Genomic DNA, 18,989 nt, shown 5'->3' with positions numbered 1-18,989 from the left:
CCCATGGCTCTGACAGTCATTCAGCATCTCTCTTACTGTGCCTACTCTAGGCCTAAATCACCCAGCTGGCGGGAATTAATATCCTATAAGGTGAAAAAGAGGACCCACCATGCGAGCTGCAGTGCATGCTGGGAACAGGGCCAGGCCAAAGGTCCGAATAAACAGGGCTGCCAGGCACCCACCTAGAGTTATAGCCCAGGAAGAAGTCCAGACAGGCAGCACTCAGAGTAGGAGTTACTAAAGGCTCCTGAGGGGCTTTGCTTTGAGGGTCATAGGCCATTAAGGCTTTTAAATCACAGTGTGTGTGTGTGTGTGTGTGTGTGTGTGTGTGTGTGTGTGTGTTCGTGATGGTTAGGTGGAGGTGGCGGTAGAACTGGGCCAAGGGTCTTGGGTCATAGGTGTCCCAAGCAGGTATGTCTCAAAAGATGGTAGCTAGACATGAAATATTTCTTGCTGGCTCATTTCTTTCCAGCCTGGGTGACAGAGTGTGGTGTGGGAGAGGGGGAGGGGAGGTACATTTGGTCACAGCCCTTGTTTACCAAAATGTCTTCTCCTGAGCAAGAAAAAAGTCCCAGAATAACGCAGGGGTAGGGTGGGGGTAGGGTGTCCTTGACCTCCTTCAGCTCTCTTGGTTACAACCGTCAAAATTGTCCTTCAAGTTTAGTCCCCAAAGGCGTCAGAGCTTGACAGAGACAAATGGGGAACAGCTGTCCCTTGGCCATCAGAATTGCAGCTCTCTCCTCCCTGTGTGGACTATGGGACATGGAGGGTGTGTTCCTCACTCTCTGAGGCCAGACAGGCCAGACTCTGGTCACCAAAGTTTAGACTCAGCCACTATTCGGAAAGCATAGGCCCAGGCTTTCCCTGACACAGTTGAGCAACTTGAGGCTTTTAACTGCCTTGGGAATTTGGGTGTGCCTCAGATGAGGAACTGAGCCAGGCTCTCACTTCCCAGTGGGGGCTCAGCTCTACTCCCAGAGTCCCTGCTCCCAGGCCCAGGATACAGGCAAATGGAGCTCCAACCAGGAGCCAGGAGCCCCCTTTCAGGAATTAGGGGACCACTTGCCTTCCTACCTGACTCATCCTTCCCACCTCAAAGGCACGGAGATGATGACAAAAGCCATGTCCATCTCTAGTCACTGTTAGTGACACCCTCCTCCTCTGCTGTCCTCTGCACAGTGCAATCCCAGGCTCTCACTGCCCACACCTTTGAATGTCCCCGGGCTCTGGAAAGCTAAGGGTCCAGTGGAGCCAGTGACTTCACTATGTCCTGCTCAGGGCAGCTGGCACTAAAGGAACAGGTGTGTCCCATAGAGAGCTGGGCCTTGCCTCAGTTGTCCCAGTGTGGACTCAGAGCACCTCCATGCCCAGCTAAGGCCTAGCCCATGCTGTGTCCTAGATACCTGTGGTTAGGAGGGACAACTCAGGTGCTCACCACAGGTTCTAATCCCAGCACCAGGACTTTCCTTTGCCCTGGGGGATTGTTTAAATTGAGTGCCTCAGTTTTCCCCACCCCTACATGGTGATGAGTTTGGGATGTTTTTGAAAGCTGCATGTAAGGGTTGAATAACACTGGAGAGGCAAGGGCCACATCTGGCATGAAGGACAGGCAGGGTGTGAATGAAACTGAGTGTGGTTCTCAGAATCTCAAACAGGGGGCCAGATTGATTACCACAAAGTAAGTCAAGGTCCCTTTTAAATACTCCCCTCTGATCAGCATTGGCTCTGAGGCATGGACAGATGGCAGAAGCCTTTCCTGGCAGCTCAGTGTGGAGGCCTCTTCTCCGGGGGCTGGCCTTTTCTAGGTCCTACTTATCTTCTTCCTTACATCTCCTCCGGGCAAAAGCTAATCTTGTCATCCATTTACCAAAGGGGAAACTGGGGCTCAGAGAGGTTGCAAAAATTGTCTTGGTGGTAGAGTAACTCAGGACTGTACTGTGAACTGTCTTCTGCCTGTCTGTTATGGGGTCTGCTCACTGTGGTGAGAGGTGACTGGATGCCTTTGCTGCCTGGGCCAGGGAGAGGCAGGACCAAGGAAATAAGGCCAGGATGTAAGACACCGGGACCAGGTTCTCACATCACTGTGATCTGTAGGTAGACAGCACAGGGCCCCACTGTGCAGTGAGGCAGAGCCACTAGAATCCCCCATGAGCACACAATTGTACGCTGAGGATACTGCAGGCTTCTGTGTGGCTGGTAGCCACTCAGATGGGTACTCTTCCTGGGACCAGAACCGAGGGACAGGGAAGATAGCATAGTAGACGTATGAGCCTGGGGTTCATAGTGATGCATCCAAAGGACCTTGTGCCAACATGCTCAGGCCTCATGCATCAGTCCCTCTAGGGAGATGGGGATGGCCTTCCCTAGATTCACCATGGTTAGCAACACACACACACACACACACACACACACACACACACACACACATATACACACACCGGCAGCAGTGGGGATGCACTCAGTTGCCTGGTGTCTGTTTTCTTAAGCTTGCTAGGCCAGGGAACTTTTATGTAGAATGTTAATTGGGCTCTGCCTGGCCCAGGATACCTGGCTGTGACAACAATGTCCCCATACTTCTACTGTCTACCTGCAAGGACCCTGCCTCTATGTTCACTTCTGGTAGGTTGGACTGACCCTATATCTAAAACACTAGGGTCCTAATATTACTTTTAACGGTGTCTTGAGTTGAAAATGATGGAGTCTCAAACTACTGTCCATTGCTCCAAATTCCTAGGCTGCCCGGGGTTTTTGTCTTGTTTGTAATAATGTTTTATTAGAACACAATGGCTCTCCTCTGTGCATCACCTCTGGCTGTTGCTATGCTACACTGGCAGAGAAGCTCTAAGACACTGAAGGGCCTGCACATCTAAGATAATTTCCAGCTAGCCATTTTGAACAAAAGTTTGCTTAAAAATCAAAACTCAGTTGGAAGTTTGATTCTGTGAAAGCCTTAACAGCATGGGGAAGTTATATTCTATATCTCTACATTTTGGATCAATCCAGGTTCTCTTGAGGGAATGAATCTAATGCTGAAGCAAGTGTGGACGAGGGTGCGGGTGTGTAGACATGTACGTGTAAGGGTTAGTAGTGGGCAGTGGATGAAATTACCAAGGTGAGTCTATGGATTACTGAGGGTGAAGTTGAAGCCAGAGCAGAGCTCAGACTCAAACTGGATCCCTGGACAAGTGTATTAGTCAGGGCTCTTCAAAGTAGAGAATATATATAGGATTTCTTAGATGGCTTACAGGATACAGCTCAGCTAATCCAGCAATGGCCTTTTCACACTAAGTGTCTCACAGCTCCCATGTAGTGTCCTGGAGGACCCCTGGAGAGACACTGGCTTCAGTCTATATTAGAATCCCAAAGAAGTTTGTTCTAATGTTGGTGATGAAATGTAGCAATAGGATAGATGGTCTTGCCAGAGGGAGGGAGGCTAAGCAGGCAAAATGCAAAGTTTCCTTCTTGAACATCCTTTTACATGGCCTGTCACCAGATGTCCAGCACTGGGGTAAATATTCCTGCCTCAAAAAGTCTGATAAGAAAAATCCTCCACAAGAGTTGCCCAAGGCTTGGGTTTTAGCTGATTCTAGATGCAGTCAAGATGACAACAGAGACTAGCCATGTAGCACACCATGTCCTCCCATAAGCCTCTGCTCACTCACGGGGGAAGCATGGAGCTAATGCCACCAACCACCCAGGGCTGCTGTTGTCAGCAAATGATGTCAGATATGCAGAACTCATTATGTGGGGCCTTCCCAGAGCTCCCCAAAACTATTCACAGGAGCACCATGACAGTTCTTAGGAGGGTGCCTAGCATGCGTTAAATACTCAGCCGGCTCTCCCCCATGCCAAAATTATTCAAGACACTCATCAGCGTATTTGGAGTACAGATATTTTAATAAGACGATCTCCTTTTTTTCCTGGGTGTAAATTTGGGTCATCTTGAGAGTGTGATCTTTGGCCATAGCTTCAAATATGCAGTAGCCTGGGAAGCAGATGGTCCTGTCTGTATCCCACAGACTTCCAGTTGACCCCCCTAGGCAAGGTGTACAAGACTCCTGCTGGAGCTAGCAGTGAGACATTTTAGATTCCCCAGGGCAAACTGGAGCAGTCCTGCTCCCTGTCAGCAGCGAGCTCTGCCTAGAGACAAAGGAGTTTATCTGCCAGGGCCTATAGATTTTATTGTAGTTGGTTGCCTTGTATATTTGGGGGTGGGGGATGGGGTTGCTTAAATGGTTACTGAGCCACAGGGGGGAAAGGAGGGAAGAGGGTGGGAAGCTGCTCTTCGGCCCCTACGTTGGTGAACTTGCCTCATTAATCAGACCTGGGCTGGAATACAAGGTTGTTCATGTTCAGGGAATTAAAAGTTGAAGCTAAAAGTGTAGCAAGAGGTAATCGGAGTGCAGGCAGCCTGTCTCCCGCCGTAGATTTATGGTGTTTACTCAACAGTGGATGGGAACTTTTGGGGAAAGAACACCTCTCCTCCACTCTTTTTTCAAAACACATCATCAGCCGGCAGTGATCAAGTTCCCGATTTCCAGTGTGCAGAGCACGCAGTGCATTTGATCTTCCTTGTTCCACGCCCAGTGGAAGGAGGGGGAGGCACACAGCTACAACTAGGAGTTGCCTGTAAGGGATTTCCTTATCGGAGTCAGCTGACTCTGACAGCAACCCTCGCTTGGCCCAGGTGGTTCTGTAACGTGCAGCCTCTACACTGTCTAATGGTGAACCAGGAACCTTGGTCACCTTGCCACGCCACGAGGAGCACAGGGAATTCCTAGAAAAGCCCCCACTCCCCTTGTTTTGCTTTTGGGTCTCTTGTGGTGACAGTTCTGAGCACCGATTGCTGCTGACTTCAGAAAAACCAGGGATCCCTTTTTTTTTCAAGGTTTCCCACAATAGCCTCACCTGTCTGTCAAGTACAGGTAAACGGCTCCCCTGAACCCCAGAGAATGAGGTCCTTTCTGGAAGAGGCTCCTTTAGGATATTTCACAAAGAGCTTTTCTGCTACTTCTCTTGGATGCAAAGCCAATGAGTATGGGAGCCCATGTACTTCTGCATCATCCCTTGGAACAGACATCCCCGAAGCCAGGCAGGAGGGAGCTCTCCCGCTGGCTACCTTGCCCTCTGGTTTCCTTGGGCCTGGGGTATTGGCAGCAATCATCCATACCCATCCATCTGTTTCAAACTAACTTAACATTTAGAGCTGTCTTGTTAAACAAACTCATTTCCTGCAAGCCAGTGCAAAAGTATTTTATGGACCATAGATTTCCAAATACAACGTTTGCATTGCCTGATATCCTAGGTCATCATGAAAGGACACAGGAAGGGCAATGAGTGAACACTTATCTATCCGCTCTGCAAGAGGAGCCTGGTTGTTGCAATGTGCAGAACTGCTTTCTAGCAAAGCCAGAGCACTCCAGACGTTATCTCCAAGTGAGGCGCAGAGGACCAGAGGCCTCACAGTGGCTGTGTTTTCCTGCAGGGCAGACTCTTGCTTGTGTGCTCCAGGGCCTGGAAAACAGGGACCGGGATGCTAATAATTTACAAGCGGAGATAAGATGGGATTTGGAGGAGGTCAATCAGATAAGAATGCCACACACATACTTAGAATGCAGCCGAATCTTTCATGTATTCGGACAGGGGGAAACGGGAGGAGGGCGAAGATGAGTGTCAGCAGCAGACTTCTGGCCATCTGCCTGTTTGAATACACCCATAGTTTAATTCAATCCATCTTTAAGCAAGGTAGGGTGACTCATCTTGTCCTCAGCTTCCTTCAAAGACTTGAAAGATGTATTCACGACACTCTCCGTTTACCTTCTGAAAGGAACATTTATTGAAAAGCCAAGGTGCTGAGTGGGCACAAGTACAGTGTGGTATAGCTGGCGAGGAGAGAGTGAGCGCCAGAGGTGTCTATTGCTCTTGCTGACCGCTACAATGAAGGGAAGACTTCACCACGAATTGGCTTATGAAGCGCTCCTTCCCCCTACCAACAATTACAAGCACATTTGGGGTCTTGAGTTTCCACAGCACCTCTGTGAGTCTTGAAAATCAACAAATTGTATATTAAAACAAAACAAAACAGTGAAATTGCATGGGACAGGTGAAGAAAGTCTACATAAAACAATCTCACACTCTAGCTCAGCTCACCAGAGTCACCTTCAGCCTCTACTTAAAGAGAGGAGGGTAATGGTTTTGACACTAATCGTGGGCCTTACCATCTGCTCCTATCTTCAGTCATAAGCTCAGAATTTACAGGACTCAAGCCCCATGACCAAGGGTCATAGAGAACCAATAGGAAATGAAGTTTCTGTCCACTGCTCCTACAGCCCAATACTGTTCCTACAGCACAACACTGCTTATTTCTTCCTACTCTTTTTCTGCAAAAGGGATACAACTGATTGTTACTTTTTAATTTTGTCTGTGTATTGCTATGTTTTTATTGTCTCAGAGACCTCCAGATATTTACCCCTCAGACCCTTTGCTATAAATGTTGCTACCTTTAATTGAGTATATGTATACATTTTAATCATTTTGATTTCCATTAATTAAAATTAAGCCTTTTTGGTTTTGGTGACCCCTCTGAAAGCAGAGCTGTCAAGAATACTGAAGGTTTCAAGTATGCAGGAGACTTAACAAGTAGCTCATTTAAAAAAAAAAAAAAACCAAAAAACAAAAATCTTTTTCCCTTTCTATTTCCTCAAGAGTTAGTTCTCAGAAAATAATCCATTTACTGTATGTGCCCTGTTTACCAGCAAGGTTAAAGGTTCAGGAAAAGAAAGACTTCAAAAATATTTACATTAAAGCAAATGGTTCAGTAGAGCAGGAGCTGTCCTTATCCCTGCCTGTGGCAGGGAAGCAGCTTGGCCAGGCAGGCCTCACTCTAGGACAGCATCTCTCTTTTTCTCCTGAGAATGTGGTCCCCTCTTCTTTCTTCTTTCTTCTGATGTTCATATATCATGGTTAAGGGCCTTGGAATTCCCAGAGAAGAACTTATTGGTGACATGTGCCTACCATTTATACTTATTGTTTTCAAAACAAATAATTTAGTGAGTTAAAGTAAGTAATAGTGGTTACCATGGTGAGCCTTGATGTCAGGTATTTTGCTCAGAACTTTAACACTTAAGCACAGAGGTCCTCCTACGCTAATGTGGTTGGTAGGCAGTATCTTCTCTAGTTTGTAGATTTGCATAGCAAGGATCCCGCACCAATACTACACACATTCATCACACATACACACACCCATCACCTGCACACAGCTAATGCACACATCCATCACACATGCACATAGCTGTCACTGGCACACAGCTACTGCACACAAACCATCACACAGCACACAGCTACTGCATACATCCATCACACATGCACACAGCTAATGCACACATCCTCCAGGCATGTACATATCTACTATAGACACCATGTACCACAGAATCCAGACCCACTTAGACACAGTGTATAGATACCACACATATGAACATCACATACCTATATCCACATTATACCTGTGTCACACATGTAGGCACACAGTCACCTATATACATGTCCACCCGTGGACCCACCCACCAACACAGGCATGGGTGTGCAAATACACCCAGGTACACACATGCCCCAGACATGTACCACATACCCACACATGCACCATAGACATCCATTCCACAAACACTCAGTTCACATCATCATATGCACCACATCCTATGTCTCATGTACACATGCATGATACTCATATGATCATATCTCCCCACCAACACACATACTTAGGTGTGCACACTCATTCTCATGCCTCAAAGTTGGCTTTGCTTCTGCTGAGGCAACCCTGCAGGAGGCAGATAAGCTGCCAGGTAACCCACTTCCTTCTTAAAGAGACAAAGGGGTATAAGGGGCTGCTGTTTGTAAAGTAACCTGTAGATAAAATAAGAAACAAGGTTTGAGGAAGCCTGTGCCAGCCTACGTCAGCCCTACCCAGACCAGAACCTCTCTGAGTTACTGAGCATGCGTGAACTGTGCAGTGACTAATTAAGGAATGTTGGTTTCTAATTGGCACAAACAGGGCATCTTCAGCAAACTGGGGACCATGGACATCTAGAAAGGTCCAGAAGACCAAAATGGCAGGATAGCGATTGGTGTGGAGGAATGTTGCAGATCCACGACTATTATTATTATTTTTTTTTGACAATTTGCTTTTCTTTCTCTTTCCCTCCTCAAACACCAGCAATGAGTTTGCATAGTTTAATCAGTCCATCCCGTCTCTGTGTTGTCACCAATTCTCAAAGTTTTACCCACTCTAGCCAAGAGAGAAGAGGCCTGCCTGGGGCACAGGAGTCTCTGTCTGACAGCCCGCTCCACTGCTCAGCCTAGAGCCCTGCAGAACTGAGCTGCCCTTTGCTAACTGACTCAGTCTGACCTTCATGCTCTCAAAGTACCCTGGGAGACTACGGAAGTGGTTGATTCTGGTGCCAGTGGTCAACGCTGGTACCTCTACCAATTTGACTCAGGCAGAGGGCTGCACAAGTCGAGCCTAGGACCGCACAGGTCATTGACCCTTCAGTTATGCCTGGATGTCATTGACCATACAAAGGCCTTTTGGAGGATTGGTTGCATGGTGACAGCTACTGTGAGCCCAGATACTTTGGAGTTTAAACCAAGGTACACTATCCTGTTACAGGAGGTAAACTGATTCTTGCTAAAACTCAGTTTCCTTAACCTAAATAAAGATAATTACGCTACCTTCAGAGACTCTGAAATAGTGCTGGAACCCACAAGAAAAGAACTAACTGGAGTCTTGATAGTTGGGTTGATTATTAGAAAGGTGACTGTTTACAAATCCTTCGACTCAGACACTCAAACTGACACATATGCACAGGGCCTCCGGCCTGAAGGAAAATGGAGTTTCAGCCTTGAACTTGGGCTGGCTTTTGAGATTCTGCTAAGTCAAGTATATATCTATAAAGCAAAACAAAACATGCCCATGATTACAGAAGTGTGAACCCCAGAGAGTGTGGTGGGTAGACACCAAGAGGTAAATCAAGTCTGGCATTTGGACTTAGTCTATGGTCTTAGTCACTGTGAGCCAAGAGCTCACTTTCCCTCAACTACATAAAAGCAAACTGACCTCAAATGTCCTTTACTCTCAGGAAAGAGATGTGTGCTTCTAGAGAGTTCAACTAGAGCCCTTTGCCAGAAGACCTCAGCAAAGATAACCAAGGAGATCCTGCCAAGTCTGTGAGCCCTTCATCACTCTTGACAGCTTCATCAAAGTACTCGGTGTGCTTTACTTGAAAGGAGCCAGGCTAGTTCCTTCTGCCTTTAAATGCCCCCCTCCATTGTTCCCATGGAGGTTTCCACTCCTTGGGTTGCCTTCTCTTCCTGGCATCTTTGCGAAAGCATGGGATCAAAGAGCCATGGCTTGGAAGGAGCTGCCCACAGCCCATGGCACCGGTGAAGCCTCCCATCTCGGAAGTGTGCAGAGTCCTTGGCTTAACCACAGAGTCTTGCTGTGGTTGGCATATATGCAGATCGAGCTTCACGCCAACCTGCAAACACTTCAGAGATGCTAATATGAGAGTCAGGGGAAGGAGTCCAAAGGCTGGGAACAAGCGTTTCCCAAAGCAACCCGTTCCGAAAGCCTGCAGAAAACCAGACACTCGCCCATTTCAAGGAAAGCCCTGGCAAGGTGTTAAACAGGACCACGAGCTTTTGGGAAGAACGTGGTGGTCTCTGGGAGGCAACACAAGTTCTCTGAGAGAAAGTCATTCCATGCTAACCTCATTTCCTGTTTTGACGAGCTTCACCAGCACAGGCGATTAGGGGAATGCCCCAGAAAGTGTGTCTTACTTTCAGTAAAGCATTTGAAAACCTCTCCTCCTGGCCTATCTATGTATGGTCCCAGGTGGGCTCAATGACAGTGAGTCTAGGATTCACAGTCACCCAGAGAAGACCGATTCATGACCTCCTGGTGCACCTGTGACCTGTTGTCCAGGCCACTCAGGAGACCTCAGATTCTTTAGTGTTCCTTCCACGGTCAAGTGTGGTCTGGAATGACTGCTCTTCTACCCACTGGGAGGCTGAATGGTGACAGCATTAGCCTGAGGTTGGACCCCAGAATGTCCCCAAGAGCCATGCCCCTCTCTGAGAACAGCATGGCTCTTGCCTGTGTTTTAACCCATCTATCTTTTTAAAAATAGCTTGCAAGGAGACACAGAAGTCATATTTATTAAACTTGCAGGTCACACAAGGAAGAAACGTCCCCAGGTTCAAGGGCTAAGGGTGAGAAGATCAAGGTGAGGCACAGCACAGTCCGGGGAGGCTGGTTATACAACCTACTGTAGGGGCTTTTAAAAAAAACCTCTGCACATCTTCTCTCAGTTATGACACTGAGGATATAAGTGTGGCCAAGGATGTGAAAGCCTTAACCTTCACCTTCTAATCCTTAAAACTCCTTTCAGGCAAGTCCGTCTGAGAAGCAAGCAGCGCTCTCAATTCCTCCCCTGCGGGTCCAAGGGCCCCAATGTGAGAGCAAAATAAACCCAAGATGATACAGTGCTCGAAAAGGGAAAGCTCTGAAATTCAAAATAGTATTATTTTCTGTCTAAGGTGCTTTCCCTCCAACTTGAAAAAAAGATAGAAAGAAAGAAATCTGACAGTCTCAGTGATAAGAAGAAAATGATTCAGCTTTGGCTCCGGTCTCTTCATCTCAAACCCCACACTGGTAGAGCTGGCTCAGCCCTCTTCCTGAGTCTATTGTTTTAAAATTTAAAAAAGTAAAATTTCTTTGTATAGGTGTTTGGCTGCATGTGTATATATGTACATAAGGTGAGTGCAGTACCTACAGAGGCCAGAAGGGGGCATCAAACCCAATTAACGAAGATGGTTATGAGTCACCATGTGGGGTCTAAGAATGGAACCTAGATGGTCTTTGAACCCCACCTGAGCCTATTTCAAAAGCTATAAGTCCTTGTAGTGGCACTCCCATCTCTCTCCTCTCAATTTTCTTAAATTTTTAGATTACAATAAATACCCATGTAAGGCTCAGAAGGCTCCTCTCCACTGGCTTTGGACTTTTTGCAAAATATTTTAGGTTATTTTCAATCATCTAGTATAGGGAATATTTCCTTTGCTGCTGCCCAAGACCTGGCTCAAAATATAGATAGGTGCTTGAGGCAGGAGGGTAGTCCTTTGCAAAGTTAACAGGCAGCGATCTAGCTCAAACACCTTATGTGACAGCCAGAATTTCCCTTATAGCTAAGAGAACTCACTGCTCCCATGTGCCAGACCAGCTCCTATACTTCTGATGAAACTGCCTGTTCATGGTGTGTGTGTGTGTGTGTGTGTGTGTGTGTGTGTACATAGATACATATCTTTCTTCTGTATTGTTTAATACGACAGCTGCAGCTACAGGAGACACTTAGGTTTAAAAAACTAAAAATCAGATCCTCCATTGCATTAGATGTCCAGTAGCCACGTTGGCTGAAGGATACGGTAGCAGAGAAGGTGGTCCTGGACCAGTGCTGCTTAGTCTTGGCTACCTGTTAAAAAAATGTGTGTGGAGGGCAGAGAGTTGGCTCAGTGGCTAGAACACTTGTTTCTCTGCCAGAGGACCCAGGTTCGATTCCCAGCACACACATGGTGAGTCACAACTGTGTCTAACTCTGGTCCCACATCCTCTCTGATCTCATTGGACACCAGGCACACACATGGTACACAGACATACACGAAGGCAAACAAAACAAAACAAAAAGCAACAACAATAACAACAAAACCTTAAGTACACAAAACAATAAAACATTTAAAATACCAGCGTTTATTTCACATGTTTCCTACTTCCAAATTCTGATGGTTTGTGTCCAGATGAGTCCTGGATGTTGAAGTTTTTTTGGTTGTTGTTGTTTTTATATATAATTTGTGAATAATTGCTCTCTCTGGTCAGGGTCAAAATTTTGCCTCAGTGGCAAAAACTAAAACTAAAACTATATAGCCAATTCTATTTTACTTTTTAAAAATTATCCTTATGAGTGAATTATCTAGTCAATGCTGTATGCATACTTCCTGAAGCCTGAGACTTTCTTTATTGCTGTTGTTACCATAAACACCCTACAGAGTAGAGGAGAGGCCATGAGCTGTAGGCTGTGCTCTGCTTGAGGACACAGAACAGGGAAGGCTATCTGGGAGAGACATGCTTACTGCTGCTGATGGAAACTCTTGAGCTAGGATAGGGGTATGCCCAGAGAGACCTCCGTGAGCCTCTGCAGGGCACACACACAAGCCTATGTCTGTCACTAAGCTATTAATCATGCTCTGGACCATCATCTCTGCTCCCTGTGTGACCTCTCCAATTGCTTCCTCTCTGTTTGAGCCCAGGCGATAGGAAAAACAGTCCCAGGGTGCTCTTTTGAGGAAAGCTCCTCCAGGAGACACCCCACCGAAGACTTACTTCTTCAACAACTCAATGGTTTTTTGATCTTCTAGGAATATAGTCAAATAAACGTGGACTTGACAAGATTAGCAAGGAGAAAGTTGGGTCTGATGAGCACGTGGTTATGACAGTGGGGGAGGGCTTGTGACCCACCCCTCTGGCTGAGCAGCAGGCTGGAGGATGGCCTAGATCCTCATCCTCCTGTCCCAGCATCTAGCTGCAGAGGTAGAAGCTTATCCTCACCGCGTGGTTACAATACAGATGTGCCTGTTACTGAGAAGCAAAGATATGACAGACCTAGGCAGCATGTCTGCTGTAGAGTGCCAGATGCTGTAGACAGGCTTGGTGATGAGACAGCATGTTTGCCTCTTAAAGAGGAAACTGAGGGGCGGGGACAGTGAGACCCACAGACAATAAATAAACAACGATGCCGGTCACTTCAAATGTTAGTCAATCCCAATGTAGAAAATAAGAGAGACAACTGGCAAGGGTGAGGGTGCCTCAGGACTTGGTGTTCAGGAGAGCCTTCCAGAGTCTGAACATTTGGGAGAGGGCTGGACAATATCCATTGGTCACTCACCCAGAGCCTCTGTGACAACCCCCATGACCAATTAGCAGACTGATGTAGAGAAGTACAAAGCCGTGGACACAGCCACTGAGTTATTCTTGGATTTCTGCTAAGCTCAGAAGTGAAAACCAATAGACTCTGGGAAGGGGACTACAAATGGGCTCTTTGGCTACATTCCTAGGATGGTAAATTTGTTCAGCTCACAGTTGGGGGATGTGAAAGAGGACTCTGTTGAAAGAATGACTGGCTATTTAACCATTTCAGAGGATATTCAAGTGCCAGTCCCAGGATCTCAGAATTGAGGAGTGGATTTGAGAAATCAGGACATCGGAATGAAATACCCTTGATATACACATGACCTCCCCGTTCTTCACTTCTTGAGCCAAGCATGCCCAGGAGGTGGGTGCGGAGGCTACCTTGCCAACAGAACATGGTACACAGTAGACCCCAAAGAAACTATTATAGATCAAATCTACAAATCAGTGATTTATGTGGGGGTAGACAGGGGGAAAGAGAGAAAGTTGGGGTTTCCAACTGAAGCTTAAAGTTAAGAGTGATCTCTAGGTGAGTTACCAGCTATGCTGAGAAGGCATGTCCACACAGATCTCAGGGTTCTCCACTGCCAGCCTGCCAACAGTGACTCTAGAGAGATTATCTTGCAAGATCTTCTAGAAAGGTATAAAACATAGGATAAACATGGTTGAGTGATGAGATTCCAGCTCCACACACTTTTAAAGATGCCCTGTGTGCAGTTATGATAATCTTGACAAGTGCCTTGGAGAAAGTTGCCTGATGTTCAAGTTTAGAGCCCTTTAAATTGGCATTTCTGGATTAGCTAAGAAACAGACAATTGCATTTTCTTTCCTTTTGCTTTTAATGAAGAAAGGATCAAGACATGAGGGAGGGCCAATAAATAAAGTAATAGATTAATTAGTTGATTGATTAAAAGATAACAAACCAGCTGTAAGAGAGCATCCACAAGCTCTGCAGGCCCAGCACCTGTGAGCACTGAGTAGTTAAGAGTCCATTCCCGGGCGGGAACCCTGGACGGGCCTCCCAGCCGTGATCAGCAGGCAGCAGGTAGGGGTGCTGCTGGGGGCATGTCCTGATTTTTTTGTGTCTGTGTCATTTTCGATCAACTGTGTCATGGGGCTTCCTGTTTCAGCTCCCAGTTATTCTGAAACAAAAATATGCAAGAAAAACATAGGTCACTGCCAACCGCACTGTGACAGTCACTCTAGCACATGGAAACCGAGAAGGGAGACAGATCAAAAACACTACTGTGAGCAGGGGATCAAATCAGCAACACAACTATTCTCATAGTGATATCCAAAATCCAACCGTGGTCGTGAGCTGTGGCAACCCTTTAAAAGCCATTCAGGGGAGAGCAGAAAGGCAAACGTTCCCAGAATTCCACTGTTTTGTTTGGGGTCACCCTGTTGTGACTTCCCCATGGGGTCTGATGCCCAGTAAGCTATCAGATTCTACTTCTGTGTTCTTGATTTTTACTAGAGATTCACACAAGACTTAGAAGATACCCCAGGTAATGTCTTGAGCTCCTGCCTCCAAGGACCCAAAGCAACCTCAAGGGAACTCCAATTCACAAGGTGCAGGGCCCCTCAACACCGCTCCTATCTGAGACTCTGAAGATAACTGTGGGCTTACTTGAATTTGTTCCAAGTAGCCTCTATAGGAGAGAAGGAGAAAAAATAATAATAAGACAAGCCCCTCCACACCCACAACCAAGCAGAGGTTGCAAGGACAGTATATGGCTGACAGAAGTTCCAGAAAGTCTGTAGTTCTAGTCATAACTGCACTGCTACGCAAGGCCCTTGTGGTCAGCCTCCCTTGGTGCACCCCTGTCTGCAGATCACATCCTCAGCTCTCCCAAACAAGTGAAAGGATATTTCCAAAGGCAGAGCAGGTAGAGAGAGGCAGATGGTGCCGTGCCCTCAAAAGGCATGCTGTAGATCCACAGAGCCTGCTCTGCACTCAAATCTGCTACACACACACACACACACACACACACACACGCACACACACACTGGAGCAGTTTTTCCATGAGATGGTTGAAGACAATGCTCCCATGGGAACAAGGTTAAATCTAAGCTGGCCACTGTTTCCAGCTGTGACTCTGAACAACACTGCTGACAGCTGAGAAGGCAGTACCACTCAAAACTTCCTGGGACATCTCCCTGTGCCCTCCGTGGGATACCAGCCTGGGTTCACCCTGAGCTCCAGAGAACTTTGCACTGTCCACGGCCTTTTGTTAATGACCCACATTTTTCTGCAACCTCGGAGCACGGAATTGCATGATTTTTGGAATAGCTCCATCTGTCCCCAAGAGATCCCTTCACAATGCATAATGTACAAAGGATACGAGAAAGAGGAAATATGCAAAGTTGCTCAGACGGGTGTATTGTGTGTTTCCCGACATGAGTGTTGTTGCTGCGTGGAGTTAGGAAGGAGGGCAAATTGCCCAGCCATTGAGCTCTAGCTGAGCTGCTTTTAAGGACCCTCTCTGAAAAACAAAGCTTCCTAGAGGGTCCAGGCTCTTGACAGCAGCAACTGTGGTAATTTAGTGCCTTTGTTATTCTTTAAAAGGCCCCTATTGTCAGTGGCAGTGGGGAAGTTTCTGGAAGCTGAGGAACCTGTCTGTGTGACACCTACACAGTCAGGGGAACAGCATCCCCTCCCCACCCCCTAACCCCACCCATGAATCTCTTGGGAAAACCAGCTTCCCGTTTTGTGTCCTGTGAGCCAGCATTTTCTGACCAGGCTCACAGTATCCGCCATCTGGCCCAGGATTTCATCTGCAGCGCCTTCCTGGGTGGGCAAAGAGAAACAGGAACTGGGTGACGCACCAGTGGCTGACATGGGTGGAAGGAGAAACTGGCTTCCTCTAGTTCTACCCATGAAGCATAGATAGATAGCCGACTGCCCTGTCCTCACCAGTCTGCCTCTTCTTAGTGGGATGCAAGAGTCAAATGGAATAGCTCAAGCAGTTACAATATGGCACACCCAGCCAAGTGGGTACTGAAATCGCAGAGAGGGAATAGGACCTTATAGACACAGCAGGCCAGGCCATAGAAGGAGGAAGTGGACACCCTTTCCAAGGTCACACCAGACGGGGCACAAGTGGACTAAGACTTGGGTCTTTCCCACCTAGTTCCCATGGGCTAGTGGCCAAAGCTAGTGGTAAGTCCAGCTTACCACTGCAGAACCTGAATAAGCTGGCCTGGGAGCTTTTGCATGGATGAAACTAATTCCTGTGAACCCCATATTGGATGCCTACCTAGCTTTCACTGGAGAAACCCAGGCTAGTCTATTTGGAGACTATAAGAAGTTTGTTCCCAATTCTCAGTAATTCTGAAGGACGTCTTCCATAACCAAGTGGACACTGAAAGTGGTGGAGACCACCCATTCCTCCCCAGTACTGGGTTGAGCCTGAAGGGACACCTGGTCACATGTAGGGCCAAGCTGGTCTCTGCTTTGGTGAGCTTTGCTCTTCTTGTGGATCTTTGTTATTCACTATTAGCAACTCCCCATCCTCACTATGGATACACAATTTTATTTTCCCTAAGACGTTATGAACAGCCTGGGACCCACACATACCATACTGAAGACAAGTGCTCATTAGGAAACAGAAATGTAGTTCAGGCTAGAGGTGAGAGATGTCCATACAGAGAATGAGGCATGAGCCCTCAATGTCCCCAGCTTGTCTCTCACCAAGGTTTCTCTGTCCAGAGCTACAACCACATATCTCTATTTAGAGCCTTTGGGGGCTTGGGTGGTGTGACTCAGCTTCTACAGAATGCTCCTGGCTCAGAAAATGACTATGTATGAAGACTTTCAATGCCCTAAGGTAGAGTCTGAGTCTCTCCCAGAGCTGTTCCAACTCACCCAGCTTCTCTCATCTACTACTGAGTACAGCATCCCATCTGCCGGAGTGTCCAGATGTGTGGTTTTCACCCAAGCCGGCATCCATCCTCTCAGAAGGATGTGTGAAGGCCATCTCTTACCAAGCAGGCAGAGCCAAAAGCACAGGGATCCCCAAATCTAGAGGTGGAGCTTGACGGTCATACCCAGGTTCCCACCCAGCATCCTGGTCATCACATTCTGATGCCAGATGCTCATGGAAAATTCAATACCAGAGCCTCAAGGATCTCATAAATGGGCTCATCTTTTAGTAGTCCTTGGGTACCACTAAGGACTGCCTCAGAGTACACTAAAGGTAAAAATGGGCAAAGGATCCACAAAGGTAAAGATCTGGTCTCCCAGGTTATCTTCTGGTCTCATCTTTCCGCATCCTTCCCTTCGACTTCCTTCTCCAGCTTTGCTCGTTACAATTTTTTTCAAAGAACAAAACCTCCTGGATACTTTTACAGATTTATACAGTCTGACCGGCCTTGTGAGAGGACAAAGTTACAGACAGTCCCATGGTCACTAAGAAATTCAAAGGGTCTTTGAAAAGCAGCAGTCACCTCCAAGGTTGGGTGAGAAGGACCTCAGCCTTCAAGACAAACCGCAACAACCTAGAGTCACCATCCTTCAAGCAAGCCAGTGGCCTCTGGCCCTGGACACAGTTCTCAGTGCACACAGGTCTCTGGACCAGGCCATTCTCTCTACAGCAGCATGAAATCACCTGAGGATGCACTAGATATGCAAACCCTCAAGCTTCCCCCTTTGTCTTCTGATTTGGAAACTCTAAGGATAAAACCTGGGTTGTCCTCACAGCACCCAGAAATAGAAATAGAAATGCAAGGGCCAACAGTGGCAAGTGATGGCTTGCTCCAAGTGACAGTCTTGAACACTAGTGTAGTCTCCACCGACCCTACTGGCCACACTTGGTCAACTATCAGTGTCTGGTTTCAGTAACTATTCTCAAGCCACCCAGTGGATGGGCCTTCCCAGAAATCTTTCTGAGAGGGCAGATGCCAGGCTTGGGTGAAGAATACACATCTATCTCATGGACAGATGGGATGCTGTACTCAGTCATGGACAGATGATGGGATGCTGTACTCAGTCATGGACCGATGGGATGCTGTACTCAGTCATGGACAGATGATGGGATGCTGTACTCAGTCATGGACAGATGGGATGCTGTACTCAGTCATGGACAGATGATGGGATGCTGTACTCAGTCATGGACAGATGGGATGCTGTACTCAGTCAGTGGTCGAGGAGAGAAGCTGGGTGGGTGTGTTGGAGCAGCTCTGGGAGGGACCCAGGCTCTGCCTTAGGGGGTTGAAAGCTTCCATATAATTCACGGTGGGCAGGAAAAGTGGAGAACTCAGAAGGCTTCCAAGGTTTGAGGAGACTGTTGAGAGAAGAGCCTCCATCTTCTGCTTTTGATATTGGGCATCTGCACAGCACAGACCTGAGCTGGAGGCCTCTCAAATCCAGGATCAAATCTCAAATCTCCTATATCAAACTGTTTGACCAGCCAAGACACCCATCACTGCCTCCTTTCCCCAGTCTGCATAGACCTACTGAGAATAGGGGACCCTGAAGACTCTTGGCATTTCATTTCAATAAGAACAGAGTCAGGCCATCAGCTCCAAACACATTACTGTCACCCTAGGAAGGAGGGTAGATACAAAGTCACACACCTCTTAGTCTGGTCATTTGAAGTGTCAGAGCAGAGGTACCAGGCAGAACAAAGTACTCATACTGAGACAGGTAGGAAGCACAGAAGGGCAGGCCAAAAACGTAGGCTGAAGAGAATTGTTGAACAACAATAACAACAACCCAAAGCTCAACCTTGTACAGGAAGTAGAAGAAAATAAAGAACGAGGCAAAGAAGAAAAAGAAGGGAAGGAAGGAAGAAAGAAAAAGTAGAAAGAAAGAGAGGAAGAAAGAAAATTGTAGGTACATGCTGCAGGTAAGATATTGGTCCCTCAGTTTCCATGGTTACCTTTGCAGATTTGGGGGCATAGGCAAGAGTACTTGGGACCTGGGGGGACTTACAACGCCAACAAGATGACTGGGAGTACATGAAACACAGGCTGG

General features: G+C 47.1%; 1 long non-coding RNA gene across 1 annotated transcript in view; it reads right to left on the bottom strand.

Annotated features, from left to right (window-relative positions):
* Positions 1–5,426: 5,426 nt before the first annotated feature.
* LOC110289897 (uncharacterized) overlaps positions 5,427–18,989 on the bottom strand; it is a 66,054-nt gene continuing 52,491 nt past the window's right edge. Inside the window, exons 2-3 of the long non-coding RNA XR_015044516.1 lie at positions 14,008–14,154; positions 5,427–5,514 (exon numbers count right to left, since the gene is read on the bottom strand). This is a non-coding gene — a long non-coding RNA (uncharacterized LOC110289897). The remainder of the gene's footprint in view (positions 5,515–14,007; positions 14,155–18,989) is intronic.

Source organism: Mus caroli, unplaced genomic scaffold (genome assembly GCF_978045245.1).
Source record: "Mus caroli unplaced genomic scaffold, Mus_caroli_1 scaffold_2, whole genome shotgun sequence".
NCBI lineage: Eukaryota > Metazoa > Chordata > Mammalia > Rodentia > Muridae > Mus > Mus caroli.
The sequence above is the reverse complement of the archived record's forward strand: the minus strand, read 5'-3'. Positions and strand labels throughout refer to the sequence as shown.